The following is a 6,196-nucleotide window of genomic DNA, read 5'->3' as shown; positions in this document are numbered from 1 at the left end:
TCCCTCCCCCCTCTCTTCTCTCTTTCAGATGAAACTTAAGGGTTTGTTTTTTAATGTTGCTTGTTTTTTTCCCTTTTTTGACCTTCGGGGATAGATTTGTGTGGGATATTACTTGTGAGAGGACTGGAGGAGTGTTATGAGCATTTCCGGTAGAGTTAAGGCAGTAACCAGATACAGTTCCTTGGGGGTGGATGATTTTGTCAACTGTATTGACTCATTTTTATTTTAAACTGGACACATCTGCTGAGGGACCTGGCAGAGGGAATGTCTCTTTATCATTCAAGACTATGCTTGAGATCGGCTTGTATAGAGAGAGCCGGGCTTGATTTAGGGCTGTGTCCCAGTTGCCTGAATGAGGTCTAGAGAATCAGACTTTCCATAATACACCCGGGATTAGTCATTCGGTGAGCAGATGAGTATTTGCTTTTGCAATTGTGCCTCCCTAAATAATCTAGATAGATATAAAAACAGTGAATTCAGCTGCTTGTGAATAGTATGGATATTTGAGCTTTTATGCGGTTCCAATCCCTAGCAATATTTTTTTTGTATTAAATACTATGAATCCACTTCACCTGTCAGCACTATTCAAAACACGAAATGCTGTATGAATAGAAAGGATGTTCTAGGATCTTTCAGATGATTACTGTTGCTAGGAAAACCACTTCCTGATACCTTTGTGCTTGCTGTGTGTGTCTCTCTTTGTATACAGCTTACAGTGACAAGCAAATTCATGGCATGGTATTGGGGAGGAATTGGGAAAGTTTAGAAATGTTTAAAGAACACTGCTTAAAGTTAAAAAGAGGATGTCATCTAAAATAATAGTTAAGAGTTCTGCCTGCTTTCGCGTGGGGAATTACAGCCATCGAAAGGAGAGCAATGGGGCTGCGTTTGTGCCACAGACTCCGGGTCGCTCCAGCCATCATTTTCTGGAACCTCAGAACTGGGTTATGCTTTTTTGGTGCCTGAGGAAATGACCATCTTGCTCCTCGCAAATATGATGCCAATTACTGTTTCTGTAGTGTCAGCTCTGCTTAAAGTTGCAATTCTACAAGACTGATGGGAGGGAGCTGCCTGAACTCTTTCTGGGACAGAGCTGAGAATGAAATCAAAGCCCCAGAAGATAAGCCCATTCATCTGCTCAGGACAAGCCGTTCTTCCCAGAACGTTCTGCGTCAGACAGGAGAGAGACATCTCTCGCCCTGGGAACAGGAACTTCCTGCGAGGGTCAAAAGCAAATATGGCCTTTAGCACTAGTGCCCAGCACAAAGACCTCCCCAAAACATGTGTCAGATGGATATACAGGTAACAGCAGTGACATCGTATCAAGGTCTGAGCTGTACCAAGAGCCATGCATCATCTCAACAGAACTTTCACAAGTCGAGGCACCTAGGATCAGGTATTTTACCTCTCTGGGCCTCTCTGTCCTCATCTGTCAAATGGGGATAATGAGTTTGTCTACTTCGTAATGGCATAATGCACACAAATAATTCATAATAGCACCTGGCACATATTACAAATTTCAGTAAATGTTTCTTTAAAGACCCAGGAAAGAAATAACCTGCCCTAATATTAGTCACATTCTTCACATTCTCCCATTGTGCATCTCACAGGTTCTTCACAGAATTATGTTCTAGATGTTGATTTACCAGTGTTTTCTTGAAATAGGTCAAATATTCTTGCCAGCATGGATTACTGGGTTTTTTTTTAAGCACTAATGTAATAATAATCACCATCTTAATAATGATAATCATAAAATAACACTTCTCAATCATTTTATATTCACCACACTACTTCACATTTATTTTCTCATTTAAGCCAATCCTCATCCAGTCACCTTGACCTAACATGAGTAGGAAAGAGGATACTGAGGCTCAACTAAATTCGGATGATTTACCCAAAGCCCCCCCTGAAAACCGGGCGAAGGCAGTGCCTCCAGCTTTGTCCTGATTTCCCATCTTGTGTTGGTTCCACTGTGTGATGCTGCCAGCCAGAGGCATCCCCGAACAGGAAACGGAGGAGGACAGTAATGCTCAAAGTGTATTTCAGTGATCAAAGACCCTGGTTCCTGTCTCAGAGTCCATCCTGAGTTTGCCACTAAAATCGTTTTCATATTTTGACCCCAGGAAAGGTTTGGGATACACTGTGCCTGAAATTACAGTGGGGGAAGCAGAATATTAGCATATGCCTTTGAATCATGGGCATTTCTGTCTATATTTTAATCTCCCAGGGGATGTGGAACTCTTGTTCCAGAGCCATCAGGCATGGGTCAAACTGTAACATCCTGTGTACTGTAAAATTCTAGAGATACCAAAATACGTACTTCTAAATGTCGCTCTCTGCCAGCCCCAGCACAGGGCCTGGTGTTTCTTTCCCTCTTTAGGGAACTGAGGGCTAGTTCCCTTAGTCTGGGAAGAGCAAACCCATCAAACGACTCTCTGCTCCTAGGACCAGCTCGTGAGCTGGTTTGTCAGTGTAGCCTGGCCCTACAGGGACCCCTTAAATGGAACACATTTGGGCTTGCAGAGGAGCGAGACCTGGAGTCTGGGCTGCAGGTGTTTGGGTATCACTGAAAGCAAAGATGAAAATCAAAACAGGAGAGGAAGGATTCATGGAGACGAACGAATTCCTATTTTGCCCAGGGCAAGAGTTGACTGTTTTCCTTGGAACTGATATAATGGGGTGGATAGCACTTCCAGAATAGCCCTGGATGGCACATGCGAGCTGCCCATACTTCTTAGGCACCACATTTGGCGTGTCTGCCTGATGGTTGCTGAGAAAATCAAGACAAATATACCCCAAACTTCCAATCCCCTCCCCGCATACACAGATGTAAACTCAAGGTCCGTCATCCAGAGACTCTGCCCCTTGCTGCTGCCTTCCTGGCACCAAAGATAAACTCTGCTTGGCACCTGATGGAGCTGTCTGTCTGCTGGTGGGTGGGAATCCAGAGTCGCCAGCAGCTCCTGGGCACGGGTGGGGTTGTGATAAATGGGGTTCACTTTATCTTGTGGTTTCCCCTGAGCCAGGCTGTCTGACAAGTCCTCCCCCAGAGTTAACTGAAGTGAAGAGAACACGGAGTTTCATCACGTTCAGACAATTGCTCGTTTGTATTTACAACTCACATTTTTTTGAGTGCTTCCTATATGCCGGGCACTATATTGTACCTTTTCTCTATGTTTTCTCTGGTGTAAAAACTGGTTTCTCACCAAGTATGAACATTATGATCTAAATGTTTGAAGCAAGGGTTCATGGTTTATCGCTAAGCTGCTACATATAGGTAGATATTTAATTTTTAAATAGTATAATTAATAAAATGCAACCTTGAAATTCTACTCCCAGGAAATCTTCCTAAGAGAAATAAGAGCTGCATGAAAATATATTTATGTAGTCTCTCTTTGGCCATGATTTCATTTTCCATGGTTTCAGCTACCTGTGGTCAACTGCAGTCTGAAATATAAAGTGGAAAATTCCAGAAATCATTCATAAGTTTAAAATTGCATGCCATTCTGAGTAGTATGATAGATCTCACACTGTCCCTGTCCATCCCACCCTGACCTGAATCATCCTTTTGCCCAGCACGTCCGTATGCTATCTGACCATCAGGCACTGAGCAGCCACCTTGGTCATTAGATCAGCTACCACAGCGTCACCGTGCTTGTGCTCAAGTCACCCTAACACCACAGCACAACACCTGCATCACTCGTCTGACTCTACACATCCCATAGGCACTGCGTCATCTCACATCGTTGCTAGCAGCAGGGTGAGTACAGCACAATAAGATACTCTGAGAGAGACAGAGAGATCAGAAGTACATATCCGTTATGGCGGTATACTGTTATAATTGTTCTATTTTGTTATTAGTTGCTACTAATTTCTTACTGCGCCTAATTTACACATGCAACTTTATTTTGGTATGTCTGCATAGGAAAAAACATAGTTACATAGGCGCTATGTTCAGCACTATCTGCGGCTTCAGACATCCAGAGGAGGTTTTGGAACATCTTTCCCATGAATAAAGGGGGATACTGTGTAAGATGAGTGTTGAGGCAAAATTTGTAACATAGAAAAATTGAACAATAACCTATATGCTCATCATTTGGGGATTTATATGCATCTGTATGCACATATGGGTGTAGGTTTGTTTGTGGGTATCTGTAAGCATGTAGGTATATGTGTTTGTATATATGTGTGTATCTGTGTGTAAACATACACACACATCTGCATGTGTATGCACATATATACACACATATGCGTACACACAAACACATGTACAAATGTGTGTGTATATTATTTAGGAGGCATACTTAAAATATTTAAGATATATTTTAAGGAAAAGAGCAAGTTTATTAAAATGCTAGTTCCCCTATTCTGGTAGTGGATATTAATAAAAAGTCAAGGATATATATATGAACTACTCACAGTTATTTTTTCCAGATGGGGCAGGGAGGGGAAGTTAAGGGCAAAGATGTTATCCTTCTACTCTATATACTACTGTATTAAAAATAAAATAATAGGCATTTATTAACTGTGTCATCAACTTCTCCCAATAAAGCTATGTACACTTTGGGGAAAGGGGATGAAAAGGCATCCTCATGCAAGTTGCGATGCAGAGATATATCAGCCATTCGAGTACCACCCATAGTGATGAAATTAGCCAGTTTCACAGGTATCCGCACTTGTGGTCCTTAACTCGTTTTATTTTCTTCATTTGCCTGATTAACTATTTTCATTCAGGGCATCGAACATATCAAAATTGTGATTAAACATATAAAAGGAAACTTGGAAATAAAAGAGCAAGTAACAGGTAAAATTCAGCTCTTTGTGAGGTCGATATGCTCATTTTAATAGGCTAACTGTTTATAAAGGCAGTTCTTGGGTAAACACATAACCCATTTTGATGAAAACAGGATCGGCGAAGACCCTCTTCCAAATGGACATGTGCAGGGTATCGTGACTCTTCTTGCAATCTGTCCTTCTCTGAACACTCAATTACCTGCACGGGCGCTAGAGACCCGAAAACCTCAGACAGGTCTGTATGGCTGCTCAGGGAGAAGTTCTCGCTGAGCTTCCGAGGCAAAGTGGAAACCTATGGATTAGGGAGGTGTTAGTGCCAGAGTCAACCTCGTTTCCACCACATACTAGGTTTAAAACATAGGGCAAGGGCCTTAATCTCTCTACATCTTGGTTTCCCTACCTTTGAAACGAGAGCACTAGTCTTGCTCTTGAAATTGGAGGTGACTACGTCGCTTCTCACACAATAGTCACCGAAGAGTGTCAACAACTTAGCTGAATTCTTATCAGTTTGATAAACATTCATTAAGTGGTAACAGGGCACCATCGACTCTACAAGGCTCAGGGGAATAAAAGAATAATAAAAATCATCCTCGGGCCTCAAGATCTTACAATCTTGAAGCGGTTACTTATTTTCCTTCACTTATAGTTATTTTTTTTTTTAATTTTCTGAAACATGGGCGCATATCACAGTCATATGGCCTGTTGCAAATAATGTGTTACTGCTACTAAAATACTTAAGTTTGTACATGGTTTTTAGTTTTTATAAATGTGAGGGGTTTAAATGTTATACATGACACTGTTGCTCTTTTTTCCTTCCTCCTTTCTTCCGTTCTTTCTTTCTCACAGCTTTACTGAGTTCACACACCATACATTTAGCCTGATGTACTTTCTTCAGTGGTAGAAACAGGTAAGCAGTTACTTAGCACAGGGGGACGATACATAACCCAGAGTCCTCCATACCCGTGCTGTATCCTTACGTATTATAATGCACTTTTTCTGAATACCATGTTTTAAAAATGCCTGTTTATTCAGCTGCAGATTGTCTTTTTTTTTTATGCATATGGGGGGCAGGGATGGGCATCAAAAATCAGAGTCTATCATTGCAAACGTATATAATCCATCAGGATGGCCGGGGTAAGAAAAATGATGATGCAATCCACTTATCTAATGGAGTGCTATACAGGGAGAGTTTACAAATATACTCCTTCTCTCTGGGAGCTTTCAAAGAGTGTGGATGGAGACAAATGCAGAGACCTAATTTATTTGGTAGATAAGAGAATTAATTGCTGTAATCTACCACAAACACAAATGGGGATAGCGTGGGGGGGCTGCTATTGCTCTTCTATGCTGGGGGAAGACTTCTTGGAAGAGGCGGGGCCTCAGAAATGCTGTTACTGATGAA

This window comes from Pteropus alecto, unplaced genomic scaffold (assembly GCF_000325575.1).
Source record: "Pteropus alecto unplaced genomic scaffold, ASM32557v1 scaffold45, whole genome shotgun sequence".
Classification (NCBI taxonomy): Eukaryota; Metazoa; Chordata; class Mammalia; order Chiroptera; family Pteropodidae; genus Pteropus; species Pteropus alecto.
The sequence above is the reverse complement of the archived record's forward strand: the minus strand, read 5'-3'. Positions refer to the sequence as shown.